This window comes from Dermochelys coriacea, chromosome 14 (assembly GCF_009764565.3).
Source record: "Dermochelys coriacea isolate rDerCor1 chromosome 14, rDerCor1.pri.v4, whole genome shotgun sequence".
Lineage (NCBI taxonomy): Eukaryota > Metazoa > Chordata > Testudines > Dermochelyidae > Dermochelys > Dermochelys coriacea.
In genome coordinates, this window is record NC_050081.1 from 26,932,581 (window position 1) to 26,952,048 (window position 19,468).

At 48.4% G+C, this 19,468-nt stretch overlaps 1 protein-coding gene across 8 annotated transcripts in view; it reads left to right on the forward strand.

Moving 5' to 3' along the window:
- GAS7 (growth arrest specific 7) overlaps positions 1 to 19,468 on the forward strand; it is a 224,225-nt gene that overhangs the window by 80,902 nt on the left and 123,855 nt on the right. The window lies entirely within an intron of this gene.

Below are 19,468 nucleotides of genomic sequence, written 5' to 3' on the forward strand. Positions count from 1 at the left end.
TTTTCTCCTCATGTAGGCACTTCTAGACAGTGATTTATAATTCTCATCAATTATCCTGTCAATAATTCTCCTGCTATAGAAGAACTGGAAACCTTCGTAATAAAAGGGCCTTGAAAAATCATACAAATGAGAGGTGGAAAAGCCATATTAGGTCAGCTGCCGCATCTCCTCCTCCTCAGGTGCCTCAGCCAGGGTTTCAAGGTACACAACAGGTAGTTTTATTGATGTTGCAAAGCCCAGGAACATTGCTACATACTCATGAGTGCCATCTTCTGATACCTTTTCAACTAACCTACTAGTTTACATCTATCAGCTGGCCTACTGGGTGACTTCATCTCTCTGGTCACTTCACCTCTCTGTTCCTGTCCCTAGCTTGTCTGGCTGTCTGTTTAGACTGAATCTTCAGGGCAGGAACTGGCTCTTACTCTGCGTTCATACAGCTTTAGTTCAGCCCTGACCATGTGCATATGTACCGAAGCTTACAACAGCTAGGTTGCTGGTCATGCTAACCAGCCCCGTCTCATTATGTCTTGTACTCCCCGGCCAGTCTGGCTCCATTTCGTGTCTCTTGGCAGCAATCTGGAGCAGGGACCATCTTTGTGTCCTGCTTCTATACAGCACCTAGCTCAGCACCTGCTACCTGACCTGGGCTCCTAAGTGCTACAGATAAATAATAATAATGAATTATGACACAGTCTTTAACGATGTGAGTTGAGATGAAGGCAATGAATGCATGAAGTGGGTGTGAATAAGACAAATAGGCAGTGTGACTGCAAATTAATGCCTATTTGCACATGCAAATGTATGCAATTTAGAATCTACTGTTTTATGTTGGCTCTCAACCAGACTCCCCCAGGCACAAAAGTATCTGAAAGCCATTGCTGCCTTCCTCCCGCCCCCTGGAATGCTCCTGTGCATGTTGCACTTCCAGGAGCTGCAGTCCCAGCCCCAAATTCCCTCCTCTCCTGGGAGGTGGGCTTTGCAGTGACTGTGCACTGGTGTCATAGAATCATAGAATATAAGGGTTGGAAGGGACCTCAGGAGGTCATCTAGTCCAATCCCCAACTAAATCATCCCAGCCAGGGCTTTGTCAAGCCTGACCGTAAAAACTTCTAAGGAAGGAGATTCCACCACCTCCCTAGGTAACGCATTCCAGTGCTTCACCACCCTCCTAGTGAAAAACTTGTTCCTAATATCCAACCTAAACCTCCCCCACTGCAACTTGAGACCATTACTCCCTGTTCTGTCATCTTCTACCACTGAGAACAGCCTAGATCCATCCTCTTTGGAACCCCCTTTCAGGTAGTTGAAAGCAGCTATCAAATATCCCCTCATTCTTCTCTTCTACAGACTAACAATCCCAGTTCCCTCAGCCTCTCCTCATAAGTCATGTGTTCCAGTCCCCTAATCATTTTTGTTGCCCTCCACTGGACGTTTTCCAATTTTTCCACATCTTTCTTGTAGTGTGGGGCCAAAAACTGGACACAGTACTCCAGATGAGGCCTCACTGATGTTGAATAGAGGGGAACGATCACATCTCTCGATCACTTCCCCCGACATGCGGTGGCAGGCAGAGCAGTCAGGGCTAGGTGCTGTCAGCTGAACTCTTGTCTTTGTCCTATGGTCACACCCAGAACGTATGCCCAGCAGGGGAAATAATTCCCCCCCCCCCCGAGTCGATTCCAGTCATTTATATGCTTTAAGCTCAGAGCTGCTTTCTAGCTTTGCTATGAGGCTGGTAGCTGTGGGCTTGTTTATGTCATTTGGCATATTTGTTTGTCTCTCCATATTAGCATAACCTGATTTGTTTGACTCGCCGTATTAGCTTAACCTAGAAGCAGGACAAAAATTATATGCAGGGAAAGGAGAGATTGTCATTTCAATTTGGGATTCAGAAATGATCAGGAGAGAGTAATTGACAGCACTAAAAAAATTCCTCAACAAAATCTTTGTACAGAAAGACTTAGGGCTGGGAATACACAGCAGTAATTTAGGGCGGAATTCATTTACTGGGATGATGTCATCACCCAAACACAGGTGTTATGAACCCAGGACATTCAAAGTAAGAAACCCAAACATGGGTAAAGTCCAGAAATGCAGGTAAGGCACCCAGACCGACATAATGCTGCCCTGCTGTGACAACATGTGGTTTGGAGGGGGCAGGGGAAAAATAGTAGAACGTGTCTTTAAAAATCAGATTAAGCTATTCCAGGACCAGCCCCCGACATGCAGTTTCATCATTATGTGATCCTTGCCTGGGATCAATGCAGGGCACCTACTGAGTGAGGCTGCTTCTGTGCCTTCTCTCCTGCCTTTTGTGTTTTTGGCCTCTGGGGCTGGCTCTTCTCTGGAATTCATTCTTCCTCAATCCCGCCTGGTTTAGGGAAGGAGGGCACTGCCTGGGTCCTACTGCCCCTCTGGTGGGCTGTTTCCTTTGAGCTGAGGATAAGAAGAACTACTCCTTCTGTGCACTGAGTGGGGCAGGATCCCCTGGAAAACTGCTCTGGGAGGAGGGCATTCTGCATGCACACATGTGCACACACACACACACACACACACGGCTGCAGTAAGGTGGGGTGGACAGCTGTAAATCGGCGTTCGTTAACTTTGCAAACGTCGTGGCTTTAATACATTTGATAGTAATCTGAAGAGATGAAATCTGAGATCGTTTTGAAAGATTCCCCTCTCAGCTCAGCTTCACTGGTGTGCGCTGACTGCCATGTGCCACCGGGGAGTCGTGTAAAGCAGCCAGTGTGCACTGGCCAGTTCAACTGGATTGACTGCTGTTTGCATGGCTAGTGCATTGCGAATTGCATGACTGCACACCTCACTTCCTCTTCCCTCTTGTTCTTGACATTTCCCCACACACCCCCTGGAAATTCCCACTGACCATGCCCCTCTCCATTCTTCTGAGCACACACATATGCACACACACATTCCTGCTTCCGTCTGCTGATCCCCCCTGCATAGTCTTCCCCACCCTCCTTCCCTCCCTGTGGGGTAGATCTGGTACAAGGGGTAGTGGCTGAAAAGAAATATTTAGGATTAATGGTGATTTTTGGCCATTATTTTTCATAACAAAGTTTCTTTGTCAGCAGAGGGTGGCACATAAAATCTCCATCAGAGAAACACATGAAGAATTCCCTCTGTCAAAAGACAAGGGGTGATACAGGGCATTACAGTTCTTTAAGTGCCTATTTTACAATGAATCTTAACTCCTAAACTAATTAACAGATTAACTTTAATCCATTCTGTGGTCAGAGGAAGTGCTGCTTGTTGGGGGAGGAGACACAGAGTGCTTTGTACATACCCGAGAGGGTGAATCCCTGCTTTGAGTGCAAAAACCAACTCGTGGTAAGGGATCCTGTGGTGGACTAAGCCTTGAAGGTCTAGACCTGCAGTTCCTGTCTTCATGTATGATTTATTGTGTTGTTATGGATCATCCTTGCCTCTCCCTGGACTGTTTGCAGTGTTCAGGTTGTGAGAGTCTGGAATACTCCCTTGTATACAGTACAGCCCTTGTGCATAGTACATCCAAGGCAAACATGCCACTTCTTGGCTATGGAAAGCTGCAAAGCTACGACAACTTCTGCCCAGCCCTTGGCGGCACTGCACTGGGTGCGCGGGTGCGCCAGTGTTGGTGGGAGGCTTGGCAGCATGAAGCAGGACAGCACATGCTGCCTGCCTGGCCCTGCCCTGCCAGCCTCCCCCTCCCCTACCCACAGCTTGTCCGTGATATGCCGCTTCCGCCTCTGCTCTGTATTTCACAAGCAGGATGTTTTAAGCAAAGTTGGTTCCTCATGTTTCCAGGCAAGAAATAACCATTCCCCTGAAATTTCTCTGGCACGTGATGTTTCCAGCATATGAACGCCCCCATACAAAGTGGCGATTGTCTCTGACTAAAGGGATGTGTTACAGGGGGCGCCTTCGCTCTTGTCTTCTTACCCTGCAGAAACTGTGCTGACTGCACAAGTTGTGCAACCACCGTGCCATTGATTTTGAGTTCTCTCCACCAATACCGCTATAATCCCTGTGCAGCAACCTATTACAATATCCTCTGTGCTTTAGGCACAGGAGGAGCTGAGGGGAATGGAGGTCTCCCTTCCCTGAGGCCACTGTGTGACTGGGTGCAGCTAGCCTTGTTCCTCTCTCTCCCCCCTGGCATTTCCTTCCTGTGCCTCTTTATCTGACTTGGGCTGATGGACTATTTATCCCACCCAGCCCAGTTAGCTAATTACCCCCAATCAGCTTCCTCCAAGGCACAGATTGGCAACTAAGTGATCAGGGTGCAGGCTCCCCTGTTCGTTTCCTGCACTCTTTTCCAGTGGTTTGACATAGTGTGATGGGTTTTCCCAGGGTGCAACCTGAATTGGGGTACTGCTGAGCCCTCTGCCCCACTAACCTGGTCTCCCTCTCGCACTGTGATGTTGTTGCTAAGCCACAAACTTCTGTCAGGTCCTGCATTTACACAGGCATCCACAGGCAGGGACACACCCAACTGAGTTAAATGAATGCTTCTCCCAGCCTCTCATGAACCAACAATAGAGAGAGTCCAGCCAGTTGTCCTCAGCTCCCCAGCCCTGCACCCCAAAACTGTACCATCTTGCCTTGGTCAGACACCTGAGCAGTATACATTTATAACCCAGTCTGCCCCTCCCTCACTGTGGAGAGGACATTCACCAGTTTTTGTTCCTGAGCAGATTTTCCAAGCACTTTAGTCAAAACACACTGTTTTACGTAAAACATAAAGCAGTTTCTTCTTTGAGTGGTGTCCCTATGGGTGCTCCGCTCTAGTTGTCAGTGCGTCCCTGCGCTGAAGATCGGAGATTTTTCTCAGGAGCACTCGGTTGGGGGAAAGGTGTGCACAGGAGCTGTCTCGTGCAGTCGTTGGTGCCTCCTGTAGTGCGCGCACCCCCGACCATCCCCTCAGTTCCTTCTCCACCATCCTCAGCTGCAGGCGGAGCTCCATGGCAGTGCTCTCTTCAATACTTTCTGGAAAAAAAAAGTTACAAATTACGTAGGAACTTCTTATTAGTCTACACTCAGTTACACAGTTTCCTTAGTATTAGTATATACATAGTTACATAGTTTCATTAGTTCCTCCTAGAGGTTTTTGTTCAACAACAACAAAAAAGTCTTTATTTAGTTCTCCATTTAGGAATAGTTCTACGGTTTACCACTCCCACCCTCATCTATCGAGAGGAGGGGAGAGGCTTAACTGAAGTCATGCTGGGCTCAACAGGGTTTAAAAAGTGTGATTCCTGCCATGAACTGATGCTGGTCTCTGACCATGCATCCTGCATTAGCGGTCTGGGAGAAACTTGTATCTCCCAGAAATGCAAACATTGCAGTAACTTGAAGTGAAGAGCAAGACGTGATAGGGATCTCCATTTGAAAATGCTTCTGATGGAGAAATACCTCCAACCTCCGCAAGAGACATCCTCCGGGGAGTCTCATAAACCGAGATCCCTAAGCGATGATAAGGTTCCGACTTCCAAAACTATCAGGAAGCAAGCCTCGACCTCTCCAATAACAGACAACCACAAAAAGAGAGCTTCCCCAGTGAGGTCTTTACCCTCAGTGTGGCACTCATCCAGAGAGGCACCGGGCTCCTCCGGCACCGTCCCTCAGCGGACCTCTGCCGAGCCCCAACGCATGCCACTGGAGTTGAGATGTCAAGTCTCCTCCACAGCACCAACTACCCTGGTGCGGAGCACAACACAGGTAGCGGCACTGTAATGAATGCTGCCGGCACCGACTCCAGACTTGATGCCGGCTAACAAGCTGAATCCAGCACCGGTCAGCGCTCCAATGGTCGACTGCAACCCCAAGGCGGGACCAGTGCAACTCCTACATCATGCTGACATAGCCCTTTAAAGCGCTGCCCAAGCCCCGCTGCTGGAGCCCTTGGGGTAGCAGCGGCTGGGCTCTGGCAGCGCTTTAAAGGGCCTGGGGCTCCGGCTGCTGTGGTGAGCCCCGGGCCCTTTAAAGCACGCCCTGAGCCCTGCTGCTGGAGCCCCGGGGTAGTGGTGGCTCTGGCGGTGATTTAAAGGGCCTGGAGCGCCGATGTGGTAGCGGCGGCTGAAGCCCGGGGCCCTTTAAATCGCCCCTGAGCCCCAGGGCTCCCAGCTGCCTCTGCAGCTGGTAGCTCTGGGGGTGATTTAAAGGCCCTGGGGCTCCCAGCCGCAGCTGGAGCCCTGGGGCCTTTAAATCTTGATTTAAAGGGCCCGACCACACCTCTTCCGGTCGAGACCATGCCCCCTGTTCAGGACTCTGGAGTACCGGTAAGTCCTTTAAGTTACTTTCACCCCTGATCACAGCGTCATGCTTATTGGGATGCCAAAACACTACAGTCGACAATCTCAGCAGGCACTTCTCAGAGGAACACGAGTGGGAAATCCATGACAGTGTTCTCAGCACGATATTCCAAAAATGAGATCACCCAGTAATCGACCTGCTCACCTCAGCAACAAACTACAAACTACGTCCACTCTTTTACTCCAGGGCAGGCCTGGTGCCGGGATCATTAGGGGATGGCTTCCTCATCCTGTGGAATGCTTTGCTTATGTACTCCTTCCCGCCGATACCACTGACCCACGAGTCATCCGCAAGATACGACTTGATAGAGCATACATCATTCTCATTGTCCCCACATGGCCCGGACAGACTTGGTTTTTGTATCTGTCACACCTAGCAGTCTGTGCCCCACAACTGCTGCCCTTATTGTCCCAGAACAAGGGCCTGACACTCCATCCAAACCCAGCGAAGCTCCGTCTCAAAGTTTGGCTCCTTTGTGGGTCCAACATGGAGAATTGAACTGCTTGGAGAAAGTAAAACAGGGAGTACTAAATAGCTGTCGCCTCACCACTAGAAATACTTACCACCACAAGTGGAGAAGATTCTCTCTTTGATGTCAGCAAAAACAGCTGGATGCGACCAAGGTGCCTCTATCTATGATCCTAGACAACCTATTAGAACGCAAGGAAACAAGGTTAGCTATAAAGTACACCTGGCTGCCATCATGGCCCTCCACGAACAGATAGAAGGGGCTTCAATATTGGCTCACCCGATTACACTGTACTTTCTCGCAGGTATATAGAACATGTACCCAGAAGTAAGACAACCTACACCACTATGGGATCTCAGTGTTGTACTCAAATGTCTCACAAGACAACCCTTTGAACCTCTAGCAACCTGCTCGCTCTTACATATGTCAATGAAGGTTGCATTCCTAGTGCTAATCACGTCTGCAAAATAGGAGCGTTGATGACTGAACCACTGTACATGGTATTTACCAAAGACAAAATCATATTACATCCTCACCCAAAATTCTTGCCCAAAGTGGGTACGCATTTTCATATTAACCAAATCATACACTTACCTGCCTTCTATCCCAAGCCACATAAGGATTCTGGAGAAGCAACATTACACATGTTAGATGTCAGATGTGCTGTTGCCTTCTACTTGAACAGAACTAAACCATTTAGCCAATCACCAAGACTATTTGTTTTTACAGCAGAGTGCTCCAAGGGCTCTACAGTATCAACCCAGAGACTCTCCAAATGGGTCTCTTCCTGTATTCAAATTTGCTACCCTCTACATAACAAAGAACTCCCTGTGGGCATCAGATCCCACTCAACACAAGCCATGGCGACATCAATTGCATTCTTGAACAATGTCCCCTTAATAGACATTTGTAGAGCTGCAACCTGGACATCAGAGCACACTTTCACAAAGCATTACGCTATCACCCAAGGCCTTCTCTCAGATTCTACCGTTGGCCTCACAGTGCTCTCATCACACACTATACATAACTCTGAACCTCTGCCACCCCTGGTGGGGTACTGCTCTACAAGCACCTAGAGTGGAGCACCCACAAGGATACCACTCGAAGAAGAAGTTACTCACCTTGGGCAGTAACGATGGTTCTTCGAGATGTATGTCCCTGTGGGTGCTTCACTACCCACCCGCCTCCCCTCTACTTCGGAGTTCACACAGCTGAGCTCTGTGGTAGAGAAGGAACAGAGAGGACGGTCGGGGGTGCAAGCGCTACAGGAGGCACCAACGGCTGCACGAGACAGCTCCTGTACGCGCCCTTCCCCCAACCGAGTACTGTTGCGAAAAATCTCCCATCTCCAGTGCAGGGATGCACCAACACCTAGAGCGGAGCACCCACAGGGACATACATCTCGAAGAACCATTGTTACTGCACAAGGTGAGTAACTTCTTCTTTATTAACTACAGAAAGACAGATTGTAAGTGATAGGCATAAAGGATAGAGATGGTTACCAAAGAAAATAAAAATAAGTGCACAATCTAAGTTCTATAAACTAAACAGGAATTGAATCAAGGAGTGTCTCACCCTGATAGATAATACAAGCAATAATTAAAGATCTTCAATACACAGGCTGAAACTCTCCTTCAGCCTGGGACCACCTCCCCAGTTCAAAATCTTTGTCCTCCAGACGTGTTTCCAGGTGTTGAGTTGTGGGGGGAATGAGGCCAAGTGATGATGTCACTTCCTCTCTTTTATAGTCTCTTCCAGCTTGCTGGAATGATCTATGCTAATGATGTGGGGGTCCACCCGCATTGTTCAAGGCTTCTCCATTGTACACGTGCTATCTCTGAGAAGTCTCCATTGTACACAGATCCTGGGATAGTCCTTGGGAGTGTGGATTTCCTTTAATGGGCCATCACTGCATCTGGCTGATCCATTGTTGCTCCTGAAAGGCGGGTTGTGGGTGTTCCCAACCTCATAACTTATTTCAGTAACACACATAGAGCAAAACTTTGTAACTTCCCATACAATGGTAGCACATACAATTCAACAGAATATTAATGATCAACAGATCAAGACTTTCAGAATGATTCCTTACAAAGCATACTTTGTACAAAAGTAAAAAAACATATCATGATATGACAGCGGAGAATATGCGGGTTCCAGGGTGCTGCTTTGAAATACAGAGTGCCACATGCAGCTCTGCTGGTAACCAGTCTGCATGGTGGCTCCTCCATGCTGGGAACGGGCCCCACAGGCCACTGGGTGGAGTGAACATGGAACCGAGACTATTGCAGAAATTCCCAGGCAGGCAGCATAGAGGATGCGAGCGTTGCTTTGAGACTGGCGCAGCAGCAGCAGCAGCTCAAGGACTGTTGGGCGAGGGGTTCAGGCTCCAGTGCAGTGCAGAGAGGAGCAGCCAAGCCTTGCTCGTGTGGGCCCTGACCTGCACAGCAGGAGGCCTAAAGGTCTGTAGCAGACTGTGTGTGTATTCGTACCGTATCCAGCCTCATGATGTCTAGGGATGTATTACAGGGATTAAGACTCCCTGCTGCTAACATACTGCAGTAGACCAAGCCCCTTGCAGTCCTGCCATCCCCACCAGCTGTGAGGCAGATCGCACTGCAGCTACTGGGTTAAATTAGTGCATCTTGCACTACTTCCTACAGGCTGCCAAACTGCTTTGGCAAGAGGAGCCATCTGCTTTTCAGCTCCACTCCTCACCAGAGGTGGAACATCTGAGATTACACTGGGATTCCTTATCCACGTAGAACTAGTTCTGCTTGGTGTGCTGTTCAATTTTGTTTTGCGGCTCCCTGCTGCCCACAGCCTTGTCCAGCCGTGGACTTGTTCTGGCTGAGGTGTGAGAGAGTGCTTTGGGATCCCACAGCACAAGGTTTGCTGGACCTGTCTGAGACACACAGATGTTGAAATGGATCTTTTAATGGCCCACAGCTGGGCAGGTGTTAATGGTACCAGTGAGAATTCGGAAGCCAATATGCTTAATGCACTGTCATTTATTTGAGAGAGAATCACACAAGCAGTTACGGTTACACATCTTTTTCTATAAGCCTTAGCTCCCCAAGCATAAACCCTCAGTAACAGTATCCTGATTGGCAAACAAATCAGGTATATCGACTGATTCTAGATGGAGACTTTTTCTCTTCTCTTCTTTCCCCTCTCAGGTACTTGGTCTGTCAAGGGTTCCACAAATCAGAGTCTTGGTTACTCTGATGACCTCTGGTTCTAAGATCTCGCAAAGGTCCCTCAAGGCGGGGTGTCGATTACCCTGACGACTTCTTTCTCGCAGCCTCAAACCTCTTCAGATGTTAATTGGGGAATTCATCTCACTCATTTACTTTGCTTAGCACTTATATACCTTTTTGTTTTCAAAGGAGTCAGGATGTTCCAGAAATATGCCTCATAGGCGTTTATTACTGGTTTTCTTCATAATTTTGGAAGGGATTGCAAAGCGGACACACAGACCAAAGCTCATCCATAGTTTACCCTCTCATAAATCATTCACTTAAACTCTTAGTATGAGGTTATCCAAAAAGGGTCATTTTGACCCATGTCAGCCATGTCAGAACCAAGCACTGATCTCATCATCTTAGGTATTCTTTAGTTTGTGAGCAGGTTCTCTGCTGATATATTCCAAAGTTTGGAATTAAAACACATATGCCCACTGAGCCATTGTTAACCATTCCAACGCAGTTTCAGCACCTCCAGTAGTTTTCCACATCATTCATCTAATGCTAAGAGAATTCTGCTCCCAGAATCCTCTAGCAAGTTCAGACATACCAAGCCATACCAAACTCATGCTTGCCACATTTATCTATATCAATGACAGCGATTCATAATAATTTGGCACTGTCTCAACAGAAGGCGGGGTGAGGTGTCCCACTCCAAGGCCTGGCAGTGGAATGCAGCTGCCAGCCCCATGCACAGTGGAATGGCATTGGGAAGCTGCTTGCCAGGCTGCAGTCTCTGGCTGGCAGCACAGGTGGTTTTGCCTTTCGGGGGGTGTTCCTGCCACCAAGGCTCCTGGGGCAGTTTTGTTCAACATCTTTATTAATAATCTGGATGAAAGGATGGATTGCACCCTCAGCAAGTTTGTGGATGACACTAAGATGGGGGAGAGATAGATACTCTGGAGGGTAGGGATAAGGTCCAGAGTGTCCTAGACAAATTGGAGGATTGGGCCAAAAGAAATCTGATGAGGTACAACAAGTACAAGTGCAGAGTCCTGCACGAAGGATTGAAGAATTCTATGCACTGCTACAGGCTGGGGACTGACTGGCTAAGCAGCAGTTCTGCAGAAAAGGACCTGTGGATTACAGTGGATGAGAAACTGGATATGAGTCAACAGTGTTCCCTTGTTGCCAAGAAGGCTAACGGCATATTGGGCTGCATCAGTAGGAGCATTGTCAGCAGATCGAGGGAAGTGATTATTCCCCTCTATTCGGTACTGGTGAGGCCACATCTGAAGTATTGCATCCAGTTTGGGGCCCCCCACTACAGAAAGGATGTGGACAAATTGGAGAGAGTCCAGTGGAGGGCAAAGAAAATGACTAGGGGGCTGGGGCACAGACTTACGAGGAGAGGCTGAGGGAACTGGGGTTATTTAGTCTGCAGAAGAGAAGAGTAAGGGGGGATTTGATAGCAGCCTTCAACTACCTGAAGGGAGGTTCCAAAGAGGATGGAGCTAGGCTGTTCTCGGTGGTGGCAGCTGACAGAACAAGAAGCAATGGTCTCAAGTTGCAGTGGGGGAGGTCTAAGTTGGATATTAGGAAAAAGTTTTTCACTAGGAGGGTGGTGAAGCACTGGAATGAGTTACCTAGGGAGGTGGTGGAATCTCCATCCTTAGAGATTTTTAAGGTCAGGCTTGACAAAGCCCTGGCTGGGATGATTTAGTTGGAGATTGGTCCTGCTTTGAGCAGGGGGTTGGACTAGATGACCTCCTGAGGTCTCTTCCAACTCCAGTCTTCTATGATTCTATGACACCCTCAGGAATGAGAGCTTGACTGAATTTTAACGGATATGCCAGTCGCTCTCAGTGAGGCAAAGGAAAGACCAAGATGCTGTTGCCTTGTGAAGGAGCAGCCAGGGGGAGCATTTCCAGCAGCACTTTCTTAACTTGCCTTCTCGTGTGATAGGAGGAAGGCTGCTAGGTCACTTACTCTGTCTCTGTGCTGGTGACAGTGATCCTTCCTCTCTGTCTCCATTCAAAGTGAGAGGGGTGTGTCTGCAAAGTACCCAGAACAAGGAGTCCCTGATCTAGTGCGGGGTCTGGAAGCAGAGCTGTCACCCTGATAGCACACAGCACTTACCCCAGCCTGGCAGCAGGAAGGGCAGAGCTGCTCCAGCAGGGCTCTTTTCTTTTGCAGTGTTACATTCTATCAGGCCAGGCATTGTACAAGGGACTGGGGTTAGACAGTTCCCCAGCAGGACCGGAGGGGACCCAGAAGGACATAGCGACTGACAATGCAGCACTTGTTCGCTTTGCCTGTACAAAGAAAGCAACTGGTCAGTGACACAGATGTGGCCATTGTGCTGTACCACCAGCACAGCCGCTCTCAGGCTCCCAGAAGCTTTGCATCTGGGCTGTCTTGAGTGAATCCTTTGGATTCTCAGGCAAGAATACAGCAGTGCTCAGAGCTTTTCACAGGGCCCTGGAAGCAAGCCCCAGTCTTGCTTGGGGATTCAGCCATGCCGTGGAAGCTTTCCACATCCAGAGCAAGCAGGCAATGAGCTGACTTCATCTGACAACGAGGTCCTTTGTCCTTTCCCTGTTCGACCCCTGAGCAGTGCAGAGCTGCGGCCAGCCCCAGCTTGGAGAAGATTCATGCTGGGGAGCCGCTAGCTCCCAAATGGTAAGTGAGGGGTGGAGGTGGTTGGCTTTAACTAGGAGGAGAGCTACTCAAAGGGCTTGGGCTGTACCTGGCAGTGCTCCTCATGGCTCAGCTGGAAGTCTAAATGTAGTCAAAGCATCCTGGCAGAGGGGCTGGGCAAGGAGACTCTCTTCTAGGCCTTCCACTGATCCTAAGAATCAGTGTGGGGGGATAATTCCTTGTCAGCCGGAGCTGGGGGTGCTTTTCCTGTGGCTGCCTGAAGCCCACAGCAGATGTGATTCCAGCTACAGAAACGGTGAACCTGACAGAACAGAGCCTAGCTAATGGAGTATCTGCCAAAACAGAAATCAGCTCATGTCAAGTGACATGCTGACCATAGCCCGTTTGGAAGCCTGTCTACTGCAGGCTGCTCATGAGCAGCAGTGTTCTTCTAGCCACTAGACTGTAGCAAGGCCAGGCATAGGAAGGAGCAGTGACATCTCAGCATTTGAAAACCAAGACTGATAGAAAGAGGAGATGGGAAGTGGAGATGAGGAGCCCTCTCTGAGTCATGGCTGGGAAACAATTCTAGCTCGGAATAGGCGGTTTTTGTTTGGAAGATATAACACAGAGTGGCGGCTGTGGTGATGAATGAGAGAGCTGGGGAGGATGAGCATAGCATGGCTGGCGAGGGGATCCTAGGAGAAGAGTCAGCTGAGCGTACTGCTTGTCAACTGGCTCCACAGCTAGTGGTCAGAGCAAAGCAAACTGCTAAGCTCACTATGCGGAGCGCCACCAAAAGGCAGCAGCCACCTCTGGGGGTGACAACACACTGCACCAACAGTGAGGGCAAGGAAGCTTTGCCTAGGAAGCTGGGCAAACTGGGACTTGGTGGCTGTGATGGGTTAGATACCCCTTCTGGGATGCCATGTGATGTACTGGGGTTTCACGAGCCCTTCCTGCTGTACTAGCCTGGATTCCCTCTCTCTGTTTTGCTGAATTTGGCTCTCCGGCTTCTTGCAGCACACACACACACAGGTAGGGACACACCCAGCTGCAGACACAGACTGAAGTCAGCTCTGTATGAGAGGATGCACGCAGCACTCGTGTACACCCCCTTTGGGGAATAAACCCAACATAATACTGTCTTGTGTTGTATAGAAAGATCTGCACAGCACAAGCTCATAAAAATTCACCCTCTCCCTCAATGTGAAAAGAAATATGCATAACTTCTTGCCCCCCATTAGAAATTGCACAAACTGGGTTTAATAATAAACAAAACAGATTTATTAACTATAAAAGGCAGATTTTAAGTGATTATAAGGGATAGCAAACAAAACAAAGCAGATTACTGAGCAAATAAAACAAAATGCATACTAAGCTTAAGATCTTAAAGAGACTAGTTTCAAGAAGTAATTTCTCACCCTAAATGTTATTTTAGGCAAGTTGCAGAATTTCTGTAGCTTAGAGTTCCAGTTATTTCTTCTTACAAACTGGACTCCTGTCTCAGTCTGGACTCACCTCTGCCTTTTCCCTCAGGTTAGTTCCTTTGTCCCCTCAGGTACTTTCAGCAGTCTTTCTTCTTGGGTAGACAATGGAGGAGAGACTAGTTTAGCCCCCTTCCAAGCCTTAAAAGGATTTACCTAAGACGGAAAACCTTTGTCTGATCCCCATCCCCCTATAGAGGAAAAGTACCAGCAGTGTCCAAGGTGGTATTTTGTATCAGATGATCATATCACCTGACCTTGCAGTGTCAAAGCAACTATGAAACCAGGTTTATTTGCAATGTCCACTGGAATGAACTCCAGGCAGATGGGAGATCCACATCTTCAAAGACTCATTGTTTTTTTGTAATGGCCCATTAAGGCTGATTGTGTACTGTCTGGTGGCTGTTTCCCCAAGTACACACACAGTTGTAATGGTTACATAGTCAATATTCTTAACTTGAGGTACAGAAATAATACATGTATACAAATTGGATAATCACATTCGGTAAATCATAACCTTTCCAGTGATATCTTACATAAAGTATATCTTAGTTATGTCATATTCATATCATAACCATATTTCTATGAAGAATATAAGGTGTAATGTCACAGTGCCAAAGCCCCTTTAATTTTTAGTGGCCACACAGTACCTTGTATTTTAAGATCCATTCAAAAGCAATTCCTTGGCATTCCCCGCACTCGTGACAGGCTCCATGACCTGTGCAGCCAGCAGACACTAACAGGGCATAAACATGCCACCTTCCAGCCACTGATTGGTTTGCATAGATCTAGTAATCAGCTCTCCAGCCATGTGCTGCTTTCCAGAGCTGTCTGAAGTGGAGACACTCTTATTGTGTAAACAGCTGAATGCTAGACAGCTTCAAAACCTGCGCATGCTGCAATCAGGAGAGTGTCACAGCAGAGTGCCCCTCACCCTGGCCCCTTGCACAGCTGATACAATGATTCCTCACAACCCCAGAGCTTGGAGTCCTTCCTCTAGGAGAAAAATCCTGGCTTGTCAGACAAATGATGTGTCATTGATTTCCTTTGAAACATCACTATTAATTATGCCAAAGAGTTTGCTGTAACTCCCAATAGGCGAGAACCTGGTGCTGCCGGTGCCTCCTGTCCAGCAGCTGAGCTTTTCTAAGTGGAAACATTGTGGGCTCATTACGTTTGTGCTGCTGCCCACTGGCATTGGGAGCTCCTTGTTTCTTTTCCAGAGCACACCCATCCCCCATTTACAGTGACACTCCAGGCCAGACTGAAGAGGGCTTGGGGACAACAGATGTCTTGTCACTAACTGGCCCCTAGTTAATGGGAAAGGGAGGGCCAGTGCTGTGCTAACTGCACCCCAGCCAAGCTAGTGAGCCATGGCCAGAGACCTTCACTGCTCAGCAGACCTGCGGGATGGTCCCAGAGTCATCATTCATCAGCCTGTTGAGAGAGGCCTGGGAACAGTATCACCAGCCCCACATGGCTAGAAATAGTAGTCAGGTCCCCTAATACTGGCTTAAAATATAGGGAATTTTCAGAATAATCAGTGTTGGGGGCTTTTATTCACCTCCTGGCTTTTGAGCCTTTGGATCCTGCTCAGAACATGTTTCCTAGCTTTTCTTCACACCACAGGGCTTAGAAATAGATGTTTTAAAATGGAAGATTCTCTTGTAGTGACCTGACTCCAGGAGCTGGGGCTTTAAGGAAAACATCAAATATCACAAGAACTGGGTCCACTGTGGGGAGCCTCAAACCTTGGTGATGTGGCAGGACTGGGACTTCTCCAGCACATTTGGTCACAAGATGTGGCCCTAGGAGCACCCCAATGCCTGAAGCCCAGGGCTTTCTGGTGCTATCAGTCAGCCTCAGCTGGCCTCAGCTCAGCGAACCCAAGCTCACTGGTGTCATAATCTGTGTTTAGACAGCATTGTGGAAGGTGTCATGTGTACACTGGTGACATGCTGGTCATTATTATTATTGCATGGTGCATGCCCAGGTGATATGTGAAAAATTATAAATATGCCCTGGAAATATGTTCTTAAAATGTGGTTGGCATGTAGGGTTTAAGTCACCTCACTCTGGACAAATGAATGCGGTTCCACCAGCATGGCTGTCTCTCCAGTGTAAATTCAGCAAAGAGAGAATATACAAGTATATTTACATAAAAGGTAAATACCGTAATCAAATTAGCAAATTGCAGAGGCAGCTGCTTAACTATCTGGTTCGGGGAGGGGACTGCAAAAATTCACACGGTGTCAACTCCCTAATGCCCCCAGGAGGACTGCCTGGCTTTGAAAATAAAGATAACCTTTGAGGATAACAGGCAGACAGAAAAAGGCATTTTGGCATCCTTCACTTGAGGGGACAAAGAAAGGCAGCGCTTTGGGCTCTGTGTTGGACCCTGGCTAAGGACTGGCCAGCCATCTGGAAGAACAACTGTGGTGGGAAAATTACTTTGCTTTGTTAAGTTAGGGTTGAGTTTTATCAATGTATTTTTACTTTTGTTTGTTTGTAATCATTTCTATCCCAATTGCTTCTACTCGGTATCGCTGAAACATCTGCTCTTTGGTAATAAACTAAATCTTGTTTTATTACACAACCATCTCAGTGCAGTTTATCAAATGGAAGGGTAAGATCCTCAGCCAAACTACCAGGTGGGTGCTGTGTCCCATCTCTTGAAAGGAGCAGAGAACTTGGGAAGGTTTTATGAGTGCTGCAGGGAGAGGGGCTGAGCAGTGCAGAGGAGATAGTTTTGGGAAGACTTGAGACTGAAGTGCTGTTGGTGGTGTCACCCTGCGAGGAGTAACCAGGCTGGTGGAAGCCAGGGTGAGGCTGTTGTGCTGTGAACAGGCTGCTGGCATCAGGGCACTGAGCCAAAGCTGCACAGCATAGAAGCACCCAGGGTTACAGGGAACACAAGCCCCTACTGGTCTGGATTGAACCCGCAAAACATACGGTAGTGATGGGCCAGCCCAAAGGAGACCAGAATGCCTGGAAAAAAGAGGCTGAGATCCTTGGGACTCTCTTGAGTGCTTTGACTGTTAGGTTAATTCAGACTGAAATGGTTTATTGTCTTGGTTTTTATTTCTAGTCTTCAGTAAAGATAGCATACGTACCTCAGCTCCAGCATGCACTCCAGCTTGCAAGGGAACTGGGGAGCCGCCTCCTGCCCCCTCTGCCTGTCAGTCACAGCAACAGGCTTAGGGATACGAATGACTCATTGCTCCTCTTTGCCTAGCTCTGCAGGAGGGAGCTTAAAGCTGTTCCTTCAAAACTGCTGCCTGGGCCTGTCTTCCCGTGGGAGCACAAAGGGGTCATGGAGGATTTCCAGCCGACCTGTCTGAATGTGTTGGTTTCCTAGCCTTGCTTTAGTATTTGGGCTTTTCTCCTCTTCCGTCGTGGGTATAAGGCTGATCAGTGCAGACTGAGAGCGATGACGCCTGTCAGATAGTCTGAGCTGTGAATAGAGACCAGGGCTGAGGCTTTCACTGCTGCAGTGAGAGTGACTCTTGGCTGCCGTTTGAAGAGAGAACTGTGCAGTGGCATGGCAGGTGCCCTTGGAGTGGAGCCTGGCTGAGCACTCCACCTGTGCACACAGCCTCATTACTGCCTGGAGCGGTCACTTCTCTGCAATTCCACTTCATTCCAAATACCACAGCTGGAGCTGCCGAGCCCTCTGCTATATGCTCAGCTCACAGCGACCTCAACCAGCAGCTCTCTGGCCCATGGAGTTACCCTGGGGGGAGATCTGATCCAGGCTTCCTGTCTTCCAGATGACACTTCTGTATAATGCCCCCAGACCCTGACCAGCCTAGGCACAGCCATGCCAGCTCTGCCCAGCCAGCTTGGCCACCACACTGCCCCCACTACACAGCAGTATGGCCAACTCTCTCCATTCTATCCTGAGTCTTGTGCTATTTGGTGTTTCAGTGAAGGTCCCAGCTCCTGAAATCACAGGAGTCCCTGACAATCTCAGCTTTTGTCTGAGTGCAAAGTAAGTTTCCAGCCCTTATGGCTGTGGAGAAAACTTTAAACTGTCCAACATCCACAGGCAAATAGAAACCCCACCACTATTATTTTCAAATCTCATGGTTTTGGAGTGTGACTGATGCTTTTCAAATGCTTCGGGCTAGCAACATTACAGTGACCATGACAATGCTAAGCACTTGGCAGCCATGGCTCTCCAAGTGCATCCCAAAAGGCAGCTGGATATATTGGCCCCATTACAGGTGGCCCAGGGAGGGGACATGATTCACACAAGGTCACCCAGCACATCAGTGGCAGAGTCACAAACAGGACCCAGATCCCCTGTCCCCCAGGCCTGGGCTTAGGTCTACACTTAAAACACTACTGTGGCATAGCCACAGTGCTGGAACTGCGCGCTGTACCACTTCAGTGTAGACACTCACCATAGTGATGGGAGGTGTTTTCCTGTAGCTGTAGTTAATCCACCAGTGACTAGGTTGGTGGAAGGATTCTTCTGTCTACACCGGGGGTTAGGTCGGCATAGCTATGTCTCTCAGAGGCATGGATTTTTCACACTCCTGAGAGATGTAGCTGGGCCGACGTAAGTTTTCAGAGTAGACCAGCCCAGAGTACCTTTCCCAGACCTGAAGAAGAGCTCTTAGTAAGCTTGAAAGCTTGTCTCTGTTACCAGCAGAAGTTGGTCCAATAAAAGCTATGACCTCACCCACCTTGTCCGTCTTATATGCTGGCACCAACATGGGTACAACAAGACTACAAACAACAATGTGGTTTTATTTCTTTAATCTCAGTCTGAACTTTTCTTTCATTGGAAATGCAATGAATTCAGCTCTAAGATAGTTGGCCTGGAAACCAGAAGAGAGCCCTGTCTGTGCATAGAGTACCCAGTGGGGTAGAGTTGGGGTCGATGTTGCCAGGGGCAGCTCAAAAGCTTGAAAGGAGCAACACTGCCATAGATAGGAGACTATCAAAAGCCTCTGGAAGCCAAAGCTTTTCAGTCTCATATCTACAGCAGGATGAGTGAGACTGCAAATTGTTTTGACTGCAAATATATTGATGGACAGAAGCAAATGAGACATAAAAAATCATGGAGATGGCAATCCTCTGACTAGTTCTTAGCCCTGTGCAGCGCAGCACTGGGTAAGGCTGCCTCAGTGAGCCCAGTGCTTAGGGTCTTTCAGACACCTATAGACTTGTGAAATATTCCCCTGACTGCCTGGCTTTTCCCAGGCGTGCTCTCTCTCTCTCTCTCTCTGCCTGAAGAGTAAAGGTTTAAAGTCGGAGCAAAAACAGTTCAGTTTTTATTGATGAAGTCAGTGGAACAAATACATTTTGGCTTATAAACATTGTTTGTGCCCTTTTGGTTCAATCGGTTCAAAGTGCCCACGGGG